Here is a 9,301-nt window from a genome sequence, read left to right as displayed (position 1 = left end):
GCTGGTGGAGCCTTTAGGAGGTAGAAGCTTGCTGGAAGAGGTGAATTGGTGAGGGCTGACCTTAGGTGTCCAGAGCTAGTTCACTCTTGTTGCTTCCTTCTTGCTGCTAGGATAAGGTGTGAGATCCCCAACTACCTGTGTGGCCATGTTTCCTCTGCCATTATGAAACTTCTCCCAAAAACCATAAGGTGAAATAAACCATTTTCCCCTGAAGATGTGGCTTGTTTGTTTGTTTTTCCACCAATGAGAAAGTCACTAACTACTACACATAGAGATGGTTATAATCCTTCCTTCCACCCTCCTTTTTCATTATTGAAAATTTTTGTGCTTTTCATGAGTTTTGGGGGTATTTTCTCCTCATGGAATATGTTGGATAGTGCTCTTTATCTAACAGGGAATAGTAGTAGTCAGGAGCCAACACATAATAAACTCTATGTGGTCAGGACTGTCTGTCATGTCCTGTAACTGATGTTAAGAAACAGCTTGGTCTTGTGTAAAGACCTCTCTTGAAAAGGTAGATGAGAAGCATGTCCCCAAAATATCCCATTTTCCACCTTACTCAGGAGATTGATGGACATTCCTTCTCTTTTCTAGGTCATTTTCCAGATGTGTTCTTGTAGGGCCACTACCTATGAACCTTCAAGTGAGGCTAATTGAAAGGTAAATAAGGAAATGAATGCAGAAGTCTTAACTGTGAGAGGAATGGGAAATATGAACTTAGATATGAGGAATAAGCAGTTGAAGTTACATAATATAGCATTACTCATTATTTCCACTAGGAGGTATGTTTTCTGCTACTGTTTTATGCTAATTTACATCAAATTAGTGGTCATCTCTGGGTCAAGAACATAAAGAAGAGAATGTAAAAGTGTATCTTTTATGAGAAAAGAATAGAAAATACTACATCCAAATGTTACAAAATAGGTGATATAGGTGGGACCAGCAAGGAATGAGAAAGTTGCATGGGAAGAATGGGTGGAATTGAAAAAATTGTGGGCACAGGAATATTTCTTTGAAGAAACCCTTAACATAGGAGTGATAGAAAAGAAGGTATACACAACAAGAAGTATGCTGAATGCTGAATTGGCTTTAGAGTTGTGAGTGAACCATTTTGATAAAATAGGGGTAGAGAAATAGAAAGATGAAGTAAGAGAAACAGAAAGAAATGGTAAAAATAGGTAGGTATAAAACATGTTTGGGAAGAAAGGATTTTTGAGTGGCAAGCTTTTGCAGCAAGGTAAAATGACTATGTCTTTCCAAATTGGAGAAAGATGAGGACAAATTTAAATGTTTAAGTTTATAAGGAGAGATCAGTTAAGGATTGTATATGTATAGTTACATAAAGTAGGTAGGACATATAGAAGAAGGGAATTCTGAACAGTGCTTTGATCTAAGAACTTCTGTAATTGTACAAAGATAAAATGTTAGAAGCTCAGCACCCCAATTATCTCCGGATGACTTTTGTCTGCTTAATAGCAATTCATCACCTTCCCCTGTGTTTCACATCCTTGTGACTATCAGGAGATCAGGTGAAAACTTTGTTGGATGTACTATCAGACCACTGGCGTCCACCAACCCAAAGACTAAGGAGATCATCAGATAGCATTTGCAGTCAATAGCCAACTTTACCACGTTGCTTTGTGCTTCCACCAGTGTTGAAATAGTGCCTTGGTCACAACCTTCTTTTGTACTATAAGTATAAAAGCCTCAAGAAAAAAATGTTAAAGTATTGTTACATGGAATTTGAGGTCATCTAAATTTGTCTTGGGCTATAGTCACTCATATTTGGTTCCAAAATGAATTATCTCTTATTCCCTTTGAGGTGAGACCTTAGTGTTTTGCATCAATAGATGCAATAAAAAGACCATGTTTATGAAATTCATAACTAGCTGACAGTTATAAGACTCTGAGTTTAAAATGCATTATACATCCTGCTTGCTTGTCTTCTTCATGGTCTTTGCTAGTACTTTACTTGGCACTATTATTTGTACCTTGTTTGTTTAACTTATTAATGAAAGCTGTTTATTGTCTATAATCTATTAATTACAAATGGTCATATGGATGTATCCTAGAATAGAAACCTTCTTTAAAAAGAGAACTCTCAATGGGCCCCTGGTGGAATCTTGATTCCTGTCCCTTCACAACAACTCTTGTAACTTGAATTAACCACAGCAGTTATCATCCCATGCATGGTCTGATGGTAGTTAGGATCATTCTTCAGAAACGGAATGGAAAGGAAAAAGAGGATGTGGTGGGTTGAGTGAAATCACCCCATATGCTCATGGGTTTTGAAAACTTGGTCCTCAGCTGGTGGCAACTCAGGAGATGGAGAAATTCTGGAAGGGGCATGTTACTGAGAGTGAACCTTGAAGTTTTGTTAGTCCAGTCCTACTGGATATCCAAGCCAATTTATTCACAGTATTTCCTTCACACTGGTGCAAAGATGCAATACAGGCTTCTGGCTGGGGCATGTCATGTTTGTCCTGACATGATTGAATTTCCTTTTAAGACTCTAAGCTGAATTAAATCCTACCTTCTTTTCAGCTGCTTTTGGTCAGATGCTTAGTCCCAGCAAAGAGAAAGTAACGGGTACAAAGAGACACCTCTTAGCTGTTTTCAGAGCAGACCTTCAGCATACATCACAAACCACATGGCCTTCTGCTTGTGATTATTTTGACATGTGAGTACTGCTTCTCTGTCACCATCTGCCTGAGAGTCTGGGAGCTATGGTTGGAGTAGGTTTAGGAAAGTTTGTTGTTTCTCCATAAGAAAATCTGGCTGTAGTCATAGCACCAAGGGAAACTTAGCACTTAGTGAGAAACTTCTGAATTTGGAGAGGTTTTCATGCTTGTCTCTTTGGGCCTCATGATTTCCCCTGATTTGCATGTAAATTAGTTGAATGCAAAATCAGAAATGCTATGTTTATAAAAGCTCCAGAACTCACATTCCCAGCATACAGATCCATAAGACTCTGAAGAAATCAAACTCCCTCCAAGAACCTTGGGGACCAACCCTGTCCACCAAAAGCTGTGTGCACTTGGGCTGCTAGAACTAAGTCCCCTAAAACAACTGGCAACAGGGTTCTTGCATCTGATCCTGTCACTGAGAGCACAGGGTTTGTAGTTCTGGACTGACAAACCCCTGGAGTTGCTCATGTTCAGCACACTAAACTCGTTCCTGCCTCTGCAGGCCAGAGCTAGTCTTGGCCTTGGCCATTCTACTTGGCTTCTATTCCCTCAATGTCTGAACGCTGTTTTGTCTATGAGAAAGAACCAATTGTAACCCTGCCTCTGCAGACTCTGGCTCCCACTTTGTTAGGACTTCTATTCTGGTGGTCCTGGCTCAAGGTTCAGCCACTCATGACTGATGCCATGAGGTATGCCAGGTTTCAAAGCAGCAACAATTGGCAATTGCTTCCTTGGATTGGGACTCCAAAACCTATCATGAAGGATTCAGAGCTGTGTCTTTTGTGTCCTCTGGGCTGGCTAACCTGCTACCACCAAGAGTCAGATGTTATACCTTGGTCTTCTCAGTTGACAAACCTGCTGCTATCTAGAACTGAGTTCACAGGTTCCTGTTCGAACATCTGTTATATTCTCATATAAGAATATCTTTGTTTGTTAACCCTTCATGCTCTGCCCATTCCATTCTTTGGGTCAATACACAATACCTACAAGGAAAGAATAGTTCATTTCACTGGGATCAGGGAAGGCTTCAGACACAGCAGTGAGTCACAGCTGGGTGAGTCAGTGAAGTACTTCCTTGATAACATTGATTAGATTAGCAGCTTAATTGCTTTCTTGATAAGTACAAAATCCTGCTATCCAGGAAGGCCACAATGGAGATCATGGAGCATGACATTATCATTAAGAAATTTCCATTTAAGACAATGGATGTGGGTAGCCAGTGGTCCCAGGGCCAGAAGTGGTTCCAGTGCTTTAAGGAGAGCATATTGTATGCTTCATTGTGTCCTTCAATAAGCATGACCACATCCTCATCCAGGACAGGAACACCTACCAGCTAATGGAGTCCATGACCATCTTTGAGACCATAGTGGATGTGATGGTCCATCATTGTTGTCAACTTGACAGAACCTAGAGTCACCTGTGAGGGGTTATGTAGATTATGTTACCTTCTATCTAAGTCTATGAGGGTTTATCTTGATTTTGATTAATAAGGTGAGAAAAGCTCCCTTAACTCTGGACTGAGATCATGGTCTAAATAAAAAGAAGAAAACTGGCTGAAAAGCAGCATTTTTCACTCTCTGCTCACTGTGCTGAATGTGACCAGCTGCTTCAAGTTCTTCCTGCTATGCATTTCCTTCCATAGTGGTTTAAAATATGGGTCAACTGACATCAATCTTTCTTCCTCTCAACTGATTTGTGTCTGATACTGTACTTTAGCAATAAGGTAACTAATAAGGTAACTAGGACATGCTGTTCTTCAGCATCTCCATAACCCTCTTCTTTGGTAAGACAGCCCTCCTTGTGGAGGACATGAAATAGGTGAATATCAAGAAGTACTTCACAGATTTCAAGAATGTCCCCTACTATCGAAGGATATTCAGTTCTACCTGGTCCAATGCTTTGTAAGGAAGTGACAGAACTTTAGCAAACAACTGTTCCAACCCCTCACCACCTCCATGAACACTGAAAACATGTGCTTTGTTTTGTACTGTGAAGGACAGGACCCTGTAGGAGAACTTGAAAGATATCATGTTGCCATGACCTGTGGCCCCTCCAAGGCTCCTGGTCACATCAGTTGGGTTTGTGTATTGCAGTGAGTATCTTGGTTCAAAGCTCAATAATGATGGACTCATAGCTATCCTATGTATCTCCAGGTAAGAGGCCATGGAAACAAAAAGTTATGTACCAGCTATGGGATGTGGAGTGGTGAAACTACCAAAATCCCAAATGGCTAAGTAGTCACTTTAGTGATACATACACACAAACACAAATATATGCACAGTCTTGCAGATGACTTTGTTCTCTTATTTTCAGGTCTTCCCAGGAATACCCTGACCAAAAAATTTTGTCTCATGGTATGTTGTAGATGGGCAAGCCATACTACTAAGCTCTTAGTTGCCCAACATTCCCTACAGCTTTTGACATATACCTGAGTGCTGCCTCCTAATATGAATATTCTACCTTTAAAATTTTACCCTTAACCACTGAATCCCATACCAGGCATATCAGATTGAGCTGAGGAACCATGTTATATCCTTGCTGTAGAGTATGACATGGCAACTTTGGATCTGCCCCTGTGTTCATGGCTAACAAATCCAAATCTAGAGCCACACTGCTCCTGACACATGAGTCCTGTTGCATTCCACTATTATAATTTTTCTGTCTTCTTTCTTTTGTTCCTTCTTTCACTCTTTTCTTTCTTTCTTTTGTACTTTCTTTCAGGTTTAGAAAAGTTTAATAAGAGCTTAGAAGGTTCTAAAGAAGGCAAAGCTACTGCAAAATAGGAAGGGTTTTAAGAAGATAATCCCACATCCCATTCTGAATCTTAGAGCAGACATTAAGCCAGAAGAGGGAGGAAAAGGCTGTCTTGGAATCCTCTTTGTCATTTCAGTACTCAAAGAAACCAAAGTGACATATACACACACTCTGTCTTTCTTTTTCTCTCTTTCTCAATCTCACTTGGGATTGTTATGTTTCTATTTTACACCTTTAGATAGACAATATTACCACTTTTGTCAGTCTTCATAAGATGAGATATGGCCAGGCCTCATGCCATGCCATTGTCTATTTTTAAAGAAAATTAGTGGCCTTGTAGTACTCATTAGAGTCTCCAGTGAAGAGAGTGCTGCTATGCACTACACTGAACCTACCTGGCCTGGGTGTTTGATGTAACTGACATGTCAGTTACAGTTGAGATTCAAACTGTTCCCTGGAACTATATACCACAGAGGGTGCACTCCCTGGTTATGAGGGGATGTTGCTGCCATGACTTGGGTGGCTGGTGGGCTTGTGACAATCTGAAATGTACACCCATTCCTCTCATAGCTGGAAGTATATAAATAGCAAGATGGTTGACTTCCATTGAGCTGAACAAAAAGCAAGCAGATAGCTCATGCCATAGTCAGATTATCATTGCTGGGATGAACCTCCAAACAAGACACAGTTTTTGGAAGGAATGGAATTTATCTGAAGCTTACAGATCCAGGGTAAGTTCCACAATAGCACAAAAAGGTACTCCCTTTTCCCAGGTCCATTCAGAGAGAAATGCTACCAAAAGCACCACAAGCAAGCACACTCCTAGAAACTCAGGCAGAACTCAAGCACTCTGCATACCTTTAGGTTGGAAATCAGATCTTCCCCCAGTAATACCTTATGACTAGACCCACAGTGACACCTCCTCCAACCAAGTGGCTGGAGATCCAAGTTACAAGATTTAATAAACTCCTGAATCTATTGAGGGACATATATTCAAATTACAACATTCTTCCCCTGGCCCTAAATGTTACTAGTTATTTCAAATTGTAAATTGTATTCAGTCCAATTTCAAAGATCTGCATAGTCTTTACCAACAAACGGTAGTTCCCAAAGTCCCAAGTCTCATCTGAGATTCAAGATTCTCTTAACTGTGAATCCTGTAAAATCAAAAAAGTTATATACTACCAATATATTATCACACAGAATAAATATTTCCAACTGCTGCAACACTTAATAAGGAGATACAGGAACAATGCAAATTCAATAGCCACTAAACAAACCTAAAACACTTGCAGTTCAAGTCTTATACCTGAACCAGTGAATAATGGTTTAAGTCTCTAGATTTTCCAGTGCAGCCCCTCCAGTTGAGCTAAAAAGTCAGAGAAAACTTCCATTCCAAGCCAACAGCACTCCATGTTAGCCCTGGCTCTGTCCTGGTATATCCAAAATATCTTTAGTTCTCCACGCAAATCATGGTCCATCTTCCAATGGCTACATCAGTCTCTTTTATCAGGGTCACCATGCCCTACATAATGCCACATCTCAGCAGTGGCTCCTGAAAATGTGTGTACTTAATGACCATTCCGTGCATTTTCATGCTTCTGAAATCAATACAAGGTGTACAGGATACAGCCATATTGTTAATTCAGAGACAGAATAAACATGTCCATAAACAGCAGTTTGCTTCCTTTCAGACATCTTAAACTTTTTACAAAAGAGTTTGGATTTCCACCATTCAGTCTTTCCATAAAGCAGTTGGGCCATCCTAATCATGGTAATATCTTGAGTAATAACTTGAGTTTTCCTAACTTTAAAGTTTACATTTTTCAGTTCCATTTCTTTAGCCAAGCACATCAGTCCATTACAAGTTTAACCTTGATCAAACATTCTGGGCATGAGCTGCAAGATGCAGCCAGTATCTCATTTCCAAAATAGCTTTCTGCCATATTTTCTTTCCCTTAGAATGTTCATAAGCAAAGCCTCCAATTACAATTCTCTCTGCACTTAACATTTTCAAATTCTCATCAGAATAGTCCAGAAAAACTTGGATTACCACTAGGAAAGGCATCTTCAGTTGCAAGTACCAAGTCCATACCCATCCCTCCAAAACAAAAGTACCAAAAGACCAAAATCCACAGAGTCAGATTTATCTCAATAACATCCATTCTCACTATTGGTACCAATTCTGCCATAGCCAGCTCCAGGTTGCTGGGATGAACTTCAAAATGAGACAGAGTTTATGGGAGGAATGGGAGTGATGTGAAGCTTAGAGATCCAGGAGAAGTTCCATAATGGTAGAAAAATATGACAGGTCCACACAGAAAGAAATACTACCACCAAGACAACAAGTAAGCATACTCCACGATCTCCTGGAAGAACTCAAGCACTCTACATTCCTTTAGGCTAAAACTCAGATCTGCCCCCAGTAACACCTTAAGGCTGGACCCCATTATCTGCCACAATGACACCTCTTCCAGCCAGCAGCTGGAAACCTAAGTTACTGAAGGGTCAATGAACTTTCTTTATGAAAGATTGATAAACTTTCTTTAACTCAGAATGTTCTGAGGAATGAAACAATTTGAGCCATTCTGCCCAGGAGAAAACCACTGAGCCAGTTCCTCTGATACATCCTGAAAGATCCCACAAACCAGATGTTGTTGTAATTCAGTTACTTGTCTACCCCAGCAGACTGCACCTGATTCCTGTCAACTCCTCAAATAACACCCTGAAAAGCTGAGCCTCTTCCCCTGCTGAGTGCTTCAGCCTCTATCCTCAGGAAGGCTGCAGCCCCTCATTACACTTTAATGAACAGTCTCTTGTCTGTTGAGATCAAGCCCTGTTTACTTTATTTTTCTTTTTCCTTACATTTACAGTGTCATGACTCGGATTGGAGCCCTTAGGGGCTTTCAGGCCACATTCCCCCTCCTTTTTCTCTTCTTCCCTGCCAGTGTTTCACTCCCTCAGGAGCACAGACACTCACCATGCTCACTAGCTGTCCATACACTGGTGAGCATCTAAAATCCCTCTCACTCACACTTCCTTCTTTCTCTTCTATCTCCTCCCACACATTTGAACTCCAGACAAGAAACTTCACTATTTGACCTATTCCACTCACCATATTCTGGACTTCAGGACAAGGTATTCACTCCATGTCTGTGGCAGACATGCCCTGTCTCAGACCTTAGAAACTCTGGGAGCTTCTCACTCTCTCCTCTGTCCATGGATGATGGTAGGTTCCAAGAGGCCACCCCCCACATTATTGTACCATGGGACACCCCAAGAATTATGAGTTTGGAAATGTGCCTTCCTAATTCTTCTGTCACAACTTATTGCCCTCCCTAAGCCTCAGAGACATCTCTGATGGAGAGATCAGCCATTCTACTTAGTCTTTATCCTCCAAAATGCATTCTGAATTATCTATTCCAAAAGGCACTCCACTAACATGTCTCAGCACTAATTTAAAGAAACTCAGACTAACTGGACTCCTACCTCCAAATTACTTGGACAATCCATTTAAATGAATAACAGCCACTGGCCAAAATTCGGTACTTTCAATTTTAATATTCTCAGTGATCTCAATAACTTTCTGTGATGAAATGAGAAATGGTCTGATGTTCCCCACATCCAGGGCTTTTATGCCCTCTGCTCCCATCCATCCCTCTGCACTCTTTGCTCTTCTAACCCTATCCTTCTGTGACACACACACACCCCTTCTAAAACACCCATACCAGGACCCACTCTCAGATACAAACCCAACTGACAAACACCAGCCCTATTTGAAAAAAACATCTCTCTCCCTTTAACAATATTATATATGTTACATGTCTGTCATATGTCTACCGCTGGCCAGCCACTTACCA

At 40.7% G+C, this 9,301-nt stretch overlaps 1 pseudogene; it reads left to right on the top strand.

The window, feature by feature from the left end:
* Nucleotides 1-1,191: 1,191 nt before the first annotated feature.
* LOC101599575 lies at nucleotides 1,192-4,727 on the top strand (annotated as a pseudogene).
* Nucleotides 4,728-9,301: the final 4,574 nt, after the last annotated feature.

Source organism: Jaculus jaculus, chromosome 2, assembly GCF_020740685.1.
Source record: "Jaculus jaculus isolate mJacJac1 chromosome 2, mJacJac1.mat.Y.cur, whole genome shotgun sequence".
Lineage (NCBI taxonomy): Eukaryota > Metazoa > Chordata > Mammalia > Rodentia > Dipodidae > Jaculus > Jaculus jaculus.
Note: the sequence above shows the minus strand (reverse complement) of the source record. Positions and strands in the feature narration are given on the sequence as shown.